We start from the raw sequence: 10,329 nt of genomic DNA on the forward strand, positions 1-10,329 counted from the left end.
TCATTCTTAATAAACAAACAAAAACAAATTCACTCCTCACCCTTCTCCCGCCAGCCAGTCACTCGTATAGTGAGTGACTGCTGCGCCTGCAATGCTGCATGCACGTGTGAACATAGAGCTTGTGAGTGAGTCCTACTGAACCACTCACATAAGGCAGAGGCGGAGCCATGCAAGAGTCATGCGTCCGACTCCGTATGGTGGATTACACTCGAGTTATAGTAAGCAGGTTACAAGACGCTGTATTAATCCTCGGCGAGAAAACCGGGTCTAATAACATTTATTTGAGGAATTACGGAATGGATTTTAAACACTTGCAGTAGCCTTCTACCCAAAGCATTGTGCCAGTCAAATATTGGAAAAATCTAGCTACATTAGGGCTAATAACTGGAGGAAGTGTGGGTAATTTCTCCTGGTGCAGGACGCTCTTATGAGTCCCGAGTCTGTCTGTTGAATCCCCAACTCACCGTCTCACTCATGATTCCCTTTGTACCCGCCTACCCGGAGCTGCTGCTGCAGGAAATTATCCACTGTCTGTGGCTCACTCACTCAGTCCCCTCAGTTGACGTTTGGTGATATAAATTAACTCGTTGCTGCAAGTTATAGAACTTTTGGCAGACTATATAGAGTTATTTGTTGTATTTTTTTTTTTTTTAATATTGCCAAATATGAGAGGACTCATCTGACTCGAGTCATTGATGGACACGGGTGAAAGAGCTGGGTAGCGAATCATCTGCTCATCACTAGTGTGCACTGTACCACTGTGTTCGGTGGTGGAGACAATCAGGGGCTGAGAGAGAGAGGAGGTGAGGAGGTAGGAGAAGGGAACACTGCAGTGGTTAGGATGTTCAGACTCCCCACCAAAAGTTTCTTGACCTTGGATAAAAGTTTGTATAAATGTGTCACCTGAAATGACTAAAAAGTAAATAGAACAGGGTACCGGGTTCAGTCCCCACAGTGTCCATGCAGTACCGGTAGAGAGCTAACCCCAGGTTCACCCCATATTCTCTGCAAGTCATCGGATGAAAGGGTCTCCGAAGTGACACAATAATACCCCTTGTGTTCGGTACTGGTAGAGTTTGGGGGGAGACAGATAACAAAGGCGAAGAAAGAGGAGGGAGAGAAGGGAGGGGAAGGAGTGTGTTATGAATAAAGTGAGCCGGCCTGTTTTGCACTGACCTTGTGTACTTGGAGCTCTGGCACTCTTCTCATGTACCGCCAGCCTTAAGAGGGGTCCTGCATACAGACGATAGGCTAATTGACTCGGCCCAAGTGACACCCAGGAGCCAGGAATACCAATTAAGAGTACCGCATTGGGCGGCAGGGGACCCATTGAGCTGGGCTGCCTGCTCCAATGATGTTTGTTTAAGCAATGAATAAGTCATGAATGTTAAATTGTCCTACTGGATGAGGTGGAAAATATCACAATGTGTGTGTGTGTGTGGGTGTGTGTGTGAGAGTGAGGGTGGGTGGGTTGGAGGTATTCAAAGCTTCATAGATGAAGGAAAACTAAATAAGGTGGTAGAACTGGAAGTTCTTTGGAGGGCACATCTTGGATTAAGTCGAATGACAGTAAAGACTGTAGTAGAGGAAAGGTTAAAGGAGACAACAATTTTACGATATAGGTGACTTGAGACATGGACGCCTCCAGCGCTGAGTCAGAATTACCGCTGCTTTCTCCATTGTGTCGGTAAAGAAGAAGATTGCAAACTTCATTCTGCTATGTTCTGTCTGTATTGCTTCATCCAAGCAACTGCCGGAACAGAATAGACAGAGAGAGGAACCGCAAGGTGAAGGAAGATGAGTGAGAAGAGTGCAATATTATCTTTGTTTCCTTTGTTTTCTTACACAGAAGACAGCAAGCTCCTTTGACGTCAGACTCAATTTATTCCCATTTTCCTTTTCTCAAAAACATTGTGGGATTTGGGTACTTTTAAAAGGAAGTGTTCCTCTTCCAATGTCTTGGGGAAGAAGAATACAGGCAAGAGAAATGGCTTTGAAAGTCCTCTTTGCTAGTTGGGTTAGGCCTTGTTGAAAATAAATGACGAAGCCCCGAGCCCTAGGCAGTGTCGGGTATCAGACTTGAGTGCGAACAGTTTTTCTGTTCTTCCCTCAGACAAGACGTGTAGTTACTTCACATCGACCATGCTGGGAGATGGAACATCGCTCTGAGCTTCCAGGGCCTACAGCCAGTGAGCAAACAACATCACTTTCTGGGTGGCCTTGCCTTTCAGTGTGTGTGTGTGCACGTGTGCACACACGCTGAGAGGACCATTAGGGGTTAAGGTGTTTGAGTCCCTCTGATGCCTATCTACCCTAGGCATCAGAGCAAGAGATCTAACCATCCCTGTTCAACATGCATCTAAATCCACTAAACTAAGTGTGTTTACCTACTGTGTTTACAGTAGTGTTTACAGTACTGTGTTTACAGATATCAAAGTTTTTTTCACAATGTGGGTCCGTTAATCTTGGAAAGGAGAAACGATTAGAAATTGAATGACGTGGCTTTATACGTTATTAAATAAGTATGTGAGATTGAAGCTCAACCAATGGGCCCATTGCAGGTTTCCTTCTCTTCCTAGTAGATAGACAAGCTAAGCCCCTGTCTGGGAGATCAAGAAATACGAATGACCTTCCCTTCCGCTCCGATTGTTTCTGGCCAGACAAGCTTGGCTTGGCGCTGTCTGAATTCAACCAGATACAGACAAAAATGTAAATGGGCTGGACTGAGATCCTGTCCAACATGCCCAGACTTCAACAATACACTTGCTTGATAGAGTGGCAGTGTGTTTGAGAGGCGGACATGTTGCTGGCGAAATGGCCGTCCTGCTCCCCGTCACAGAGATAGAGACTAGGGCCATGTTCATAAAAAACAAGGTTATTTTGAGTGTATTTCTGTGTGGTGGGGTGGAATGACCACCTAACTTTGATGGTAGGGGTATTATTTTTCAGAGAGAAGATGAAAAGCCAAAACCAAGCTCATGGAGAACATGTACCCTGCAAGTCAATGAATCTACTGCATGCCAGCTCCCACTACTCTCCCCTTTCATTCCTTTGACATTATTACCACAAATGACTCAAGGGTATGTAAATAATCTTAAAGCGTGGAAATACGGCAACAGTAATTACATATGGTATTGCAGTAATGCCATTAATATACATTTTAATAGTTCATTTTAAACATGGGGGGGATTTGGAGTTAGATTTTTTCTTCTTTGACTCAACTTATCTATTGAATGTCTTGATCAATGGTTAATGAAGCAGCCTGTTGCTGTATCTAATCGGTTTATAAACACTAGGAAATAATTATTCTGCTTGAAGTAGCCTGGCTTTGCTTCACTTTATAGCGATTATGCATTTGTCAGAGAAAATAGTCACAAGCAAAGAGCCTCATTTCCTAACACAGATAACGTATCTATCCTCCATTCCTAGTGGCTTGTCAGAAGACGGTATATATATGTTAATATATTTTCTACATGTGTGCCATGATATGTGATTCGAAGGCATTCTTGGTTTTTCCTAGAATCTTCATCCAAACAGCCACCGTAGATTAATGGATCGATCCATTCATTCATTCAATTTCGCATTCATTCATTGTGTGTACGATGTACTGGTGAACTCCATAATAATCAAGTTTTGCATGGGTTGTGCATGGCAAATGGGAAGAGCCATCACTAATACACACATACATGGACACAAACCCACCCTAAAGACAAGTGTCTTGTGCACCTGCCCAAGCCATAAAGCTCTAACAACACCTGTCTAAGGTACTGGCATTGCTCCCATGCTGCAGCAAATGTAAATGTGAACCTGGCAGACCGTAAAACACAATCAGACATCAGAAGATAGAACCAATCGTAAGACGTCACAGGCCATTATTTCACAAGAAGCACTGCAATCCTTTAGCAACAATAGAAAGGTAATTTGCTATACAATCTCTTCTGTTGTCCTACCGTCATATGAAACAATATGGAACTTGTGTGCAGGCCAAGCCTCTAAGCTACGAGGAAATACATCCTCAAAAATAACACAATTTCTTGGGAGATCACCTATATCTATGGGAGAGCACTATATCTATTCAAGATGAATACTTTCCACTCCACTGTGGAAAACATCGTTATAGGGGGATTTACTATCTCTGAACCCTGTGGAAAATATATATTTTTGTTCTCCTTTGGTTAGTTAACCAAACAATCTGACATACCATCCTCAAATGTCCCACAAAAGTCTATCTTTTTCTGTTTCTGTCAGGCTATTAATTGTGTCGTTGTTGAAGGTGTGTTGTGTGCATTAACCGAAAGAGTAACGTTTGGAACAGTTTCTGTCTGATAATCTATTGCTGAGTGGATCTGTAAGGCCACTGGAAAAGTTATAAAACACAAAACATTGTCCCATTCATAGACTTTGTCCCCTAAATATAAACATCAGATGTGTGTCAGAGAGAGAGAGAGAGAGCAGGGTTCCTACAGGTTTCTTAAAGTCAAATTCAAGTCTTTTTAAGACCTTTTTAAGACCATTTATATAAAAACTTAATACCTATTTCACGGCCTATTTCACAGACCTACCGGCAAAGAAAAACATTTTCTTTTTAATTCGTTCATTTATTTCTCAAACAAATGTGAAAATGTGGACTGTGAAGCAAGTGTTAGGAAGGTTACTTCTAAAAAGTAATTAGTTATAGTTACTCACTACTTGTTCCAAAAAGGAACGGAGTTAGTAACTGAATTACTCTATCATAAAAGTAACTAGTTACCAGGGAAAGTAATTATTTGCGTTACTTTAAAAAATCGGGTCACGTTTCTGTTAGTCGTAAGATAAGTTTTTGCTTTGTTTATCCCAGGCAGGAAATTTGAAAATATATAATTGACAAAGGCAACAGTTTATCTATCATCAAACAACACCATACATATACTGAAGATCACATCCTTTCTTTTCCTGTGGATACCATTCTTTATGAATACCGTTGAGTTATTAATGCACTGCCGTGGTTGACTGTATTAAAAACCCAGCCTTGTACTCATCTCACTAATCATTCTTCCGTAATATATGAATATGTAATATAATATATGTGTCCTTTGACCTTTTGCTTTAGCGGGAGATAATATCAGGCCTGACGCCGTAGCTTTATTGGATCATGAATTTCTGAGCTCTAATTGTGCGTGGCATTTTTTAATTGGCAAGTTGTTACAGAGGTGGGAGGATGCTTCGCAGATGAATGCGGGGGAGAAAGGAAAGACCATTCCAGGGGTCGCAAGCAAAGACTTACTCTGATGAACGCTGGGGAGGGGAGAGAGTTGGGGGTGGGACCCCCAACTCCCCAGTTCCCACAGCACACCTGTGGAAATCCTCGGGCAATATGCTGGGTTGAAAACTGCAACCAAAATGGTCACATCAGCGACCATTCATAACGTGGATGTCATTTGTTTTTATTATATAGAACATTTTTTAATAAATAAAGATATTAGTTTGAAAAAAAAAAGATATATATATGTATATATATATATATATATATATATATATATAATTATGTCGAAGAGTGTTACCCACTGACCTTCTCCAGCAGCACTTATTTATTTAAACTAGCAGGTAGAGTAGAATGCACTGTGGCCAGTGGCGTGCACAGGTAGACCCAAGGTGGTGCTATAGCACCAAGTTTTTTTTTTTTTTTTTTTTTTTTAAACAGTATGTGGCCCATGCCGACATTATCATCTATAAATGCTTGACGATTAAAAACGTGTGCTAATAATACCCCAATAAATATGCCCCCCCCCCCCCCCCCCCTCCTCCACACACACACCTCTCTTCCTTTGCCAACGTGAACGCACAGAGCGGACACAAACGGAGGCGCGTTGCAGCAGCAGTTCACAGCTGCTGCCCACACACACCTACTCCCCTGCCCTGCCCAACCAGCGAGGTAACACAAAAATTAATTGAGTCTAGAGTGTATTGTTTGCCCCCTAAGCCTCAGTTGCCAAGCTATAACTTGCATTTATTTGTCTCTGTTGTGAAATAGCCTCTCTCATGCAGCGCCACACAGCTGAGCATAAATTAGCCGACTGACCTGCTTAACAAGCTAGCCCAAATCAATAATAGATATGACGTGATGACCACCACACAACTAATGTCGGCAGAGTTTCTCATCGGTACAGCATGTGAATCTATCAGTATGCTGAATATTTAGTGTTGTGTAGGTTTACATTAGGCTACATAATTAACACTTGCAGTCATTTATTTGCTAAATGACAAACAGGCAATTCCCAATTGCCTGCAGAAAAAGTAGCCTTGTGCCTTGTTGTAATGTAACCAAGCAGTCTTATTCATATGGTTGGTCTCTTTTTATTTACCAATTGCAGTATAATGCCTAGAAAGGAGAGGTTAAAAAAGGAAAAAGAAAGGGAGCTACAGCAGGCAGCCACCAGCAGCAAGGAGGAAGATGAAGATGAAAGGTCAGAGTCAAGACCAGAGTCATGTTAACTATTCAGGGCCTTTTAAAGCTCAGATTTTAATGTTGAACTGTTCCTCAAATTTTATTGAAATATCTTAAAAGCTGTCCAAACATTTTATTTTAACTACGCAAAGTGGGTTGGTGGTACTAAATCAGTCATGAAGCTATATAAGCTAATTATATTATTTTGTCTCCAAGTTATTTCTATGTTACAAAACATTTCTATGTTATTATTTTATTCTAGGCAGCTACAGCAGGGAAGCAGCTCAGTTCTGTCCTGCAATAGGGCCAGCCTGGCCAGGGAATCTACCAGCATGGAAGAAGAGGGAGATGAATCCCCAGAACATATATATAAAGCAGAGTCCAGTGCAGCACCAGGTTCAGAAACAGAAACAGTACTCTCTGATGACCAAGATGAGGGAGAACAAGAAAGGCATGTTGAAGCAGCTGTGTGTGAAAGTGATGACAATTAAAAAGATAGCTGCTATGCAATATCCAACAGATCCTTCACATGTTGACACATTTCATATCAAGTGCAATGGCAGCTACATTTCAATGTGCTGCAGTGTAGGCCCATGTCAATCAGATATGCCTTACCCAAATAATGCTGAGGGGCGGTTAGAACATGTACTTTTCTTTCATTTAGAAAGTTGTCTTTTGTTTCTAGTCAGGGATAGGCTACGTTTTGTTTTTTGTTTTTGCCCGTGGATGTCCCTGAAGACAAGCGCTTGAGTTTGGCATTAACACCCCTAACTTGGACTACATGACTCCTACTGTTTTTGACATGGTACTAATGTCTGTGCACGCCACTGACTGTGGCTGATTAAATTAATCTAGATAACGTAAAAAATATGATTTCTTTAATTATCTTTCTTTCCCCATCAACCAACCGGTTGGTCGTAGAGTTGGTCGATTTTCCCAAGACTTAATTTGGCTACAGCCATACCAAACATATGTCCACATCATCCGCCCCCCGCATCCTCTCAGCTCCCCTCCTAATCTCCCTCACAGCCCGTGAAACGCGCAGCACTGAAACTGTTCCCTCCGATGGATAAATCAAAGTTGACAGCTGCCACGTCAAAAATGTTTCATTCCAGCCCGTAATCCTCGGCGGATTTCAGGCCGCAAGCTGGCGCGGCGGGGAGGACAGACGTGCACACACTGTCACACACACACACACCCACACGTGTTTATCCACAACACAGGAACCAAGTAGACTTTAAAAGGAGAACCAAGCTAATTAATTATTCAGACAGGCTCTAATTGGCCAATCACAACAGCACACAACCGCTAGCTGTTTTAATAACCTCGGTGTGACACTTGATTATCTTGTAATGATGATGTTTCCAAACACTGCTGCTAGCGGGAATTGTTCCAAGCAGGTTGACCTGTGTTTTTATTACACCTGCTGTGCTCTCAGTGAACCCGTCTCCAGACACCTCTGTGTAACGATCAATCATGTAGCATGGACTGCTAATAATGGCTACCCTGATCCGTGTTTACAATGTTTATGTATATTTTTGAATTGAAGTACATAAATTGATGAACTGTCCTGTACTTTCTGCTGTCCTACTGCTGCCAAGGACACATTTAGCCCTGATAAGCAAGCCTACATCCAGGGAGTATTTTCTGTATTTTCGCTAACCCAACAGGTAAGGCAAACTGACTTATTATCAATGTTTATACCATGTTAAGCTCAAGCCTCATAGGGAAGACTTCATTCAGTGAAAAGTAGCCACATTAGCTCTCACCTGATAGATTAGGCTACATTCAGAGGAAAACTGCCTTATTGGCCACGCTAATAGCATATTCAGCAATGATAGGTAAGGCTACATTCAGAAGAAACTTGCTACATTACCTCTCACAAGATAGATAAGGTTACATTCAGAGGCAATCCTCATTATTAGCCATTGTCATACCATATTTTGTGATACTCTGATATGTGGAGCTACGTTCAAAGACAATTATCCTCATTAGCTTAACTAACCTGATAGATAAGGCCGCGTTCCGTCAATTAGCAAACGGAAATGAAGCGTTTTTAATGTTTAGAATTGCTCAGATTCAATTGGCAGCCAGCAGCCTTCAGTGTAGAGTTAGTGTGAGCGGCAAACCAGAGTCCTTACTTACTTAGAGATACAATCGTATAGCCTTTGGGGGGGAAACAGGACATTTTTGGTATACTTAATTAGAAATATACTCCTAGTTTTAGATTACGCAACACACCTAACCACAATTAATACAATGTAAGAAAATAAAAGTCAAATTATGTATTATGCAACCAAACTTGATGTCCCCTTTTAAAGCTAAAGCAAAATGAATCATGCTCAACAAAAAGTTAATGTCGGCTGATTTTTAGATTCCTGAATCTATTGCATGTTATTTCCGCAGCCTTTCTACAACGTCCGCCTGGATTGACATGATCACTGACCCCTGAACCCCGCCTTGACTCCAGAGAGCCCCAGCTAGCCTTTCCTGTCAGGGTCTGTGGTACAGCTTCATTACCCAGTGACAACAGAGGATTAACCCCCCTCCCACCTCTCCAGCCACCCACATGTGAAACATTGTCCCTGCTAATCAATGCAGCCTAGCATGTGTGCAAGTCAATTAGTGTGTGCAGTGAACGTGTGTTTAGAAGGGATAATATTAGTGCGTGTGCCTACCTGCATACAAGTACTTGCTTACGTGCACTTGTATTTGCGTTGATGCATGCCTGCCTGCCTGCGCGCGCGTTTGGTGTCAGAAAGTCATTGTGTAAGCATGTGCATGCATGTATATACAAGTTATTTGTATATGCATGTTTGTATGGTTATCTGTGTGTGTGAGCATAGTGTGTTTGTGTGCGAGTCACCTCATCCTATAGCCTTCGTATGTACCCGCTTATGTCCACGCACATACGTGTATGTGTAAGCGCCTATAGATGCTGTGCTAAATGTGTGTGTGTGTTGTTGTCAGAGCTTTTATCTGTCGAGGATGTATTGTCCTCATCCCTCATTAAAGGGGCCCCCCTTTAAGGACTGGGGATGCAATAAAAGCAGGCGGCTGGAAGCTCCCAGCCTCCCCTCACCCCCCACCCAGGAGCCAGGGAGCAGATCGATGGCGTGCAGGGCGTGGGTGACAACCCCGGGGTCACTCATCACATCAGTGGCCTGATAAAGAGGAGGGATGCAATGGTGGGGCCTGCCCGAATGGCTTTTTAATCCAACCCTGTATCCTCCCCTGTTGTTATTCTTCTTCTGCTACTGCTGCTTTCATTGGACGCGTCGTTGGCGGTGGCGGCCCTCTAGAGAGAGGCGGCCACGGCTTCGGTTGGAATGACCCAGTAGAGCGTGCGGGATTTAAGTTGTCTTCAATCACGAGTTGTGCCCGTTTGGTTTTCGTTCCCCTGGCCGTGGAGTGGAAGTGCCCTGGTTCTTTGTTCCTGAATATCTGTTCTCTACCCCTGATAGTGGTCCATGGATCCGACTACTACATTTACATTTAGCAGACGCTTTTATCCAAAGCGACTTACAACAGATCCATTCGTCAGAAGAAAGAGAAACAATATATCGCTGGCGGTACAGTAAGGATGTTCATAGAACCAAGTGCCAAGCACTAACAATCACTAGGTTAATCCATTCCCCTTACAACAAAGATCCCCTTACAAAACATCGAGACTAGACTGAACATGTTTACAATTTTAATGAATATCTTAAATGATTGAAATACATTTTAACCTCATGTTTGCTTATTAAAAATAGTAAATACAGTGCAAAACCTTGAAACTGACCAAACCTACAAAACTAAAATGTAACCTCTTGAAAAGTAATTGGCTCGACACGATGAGGAAGAGTTCAGCTGCAAACCCTGGCCAAAAATAAGAGTGACTGAATGTTGTGTCTCTCATTTTT

Source organism: Micromesistius poutassou (assembly GCF_964030765.1).
Source record: "Micromesistius poutassou genome assembly, chromosome: 11".
Lineage (NCBI taxonomy): Eukaryota > Metazoa > Chordata > Actinopteri > Gadiformes > Gadidae > Micromesistius > Micromesistius poutassou.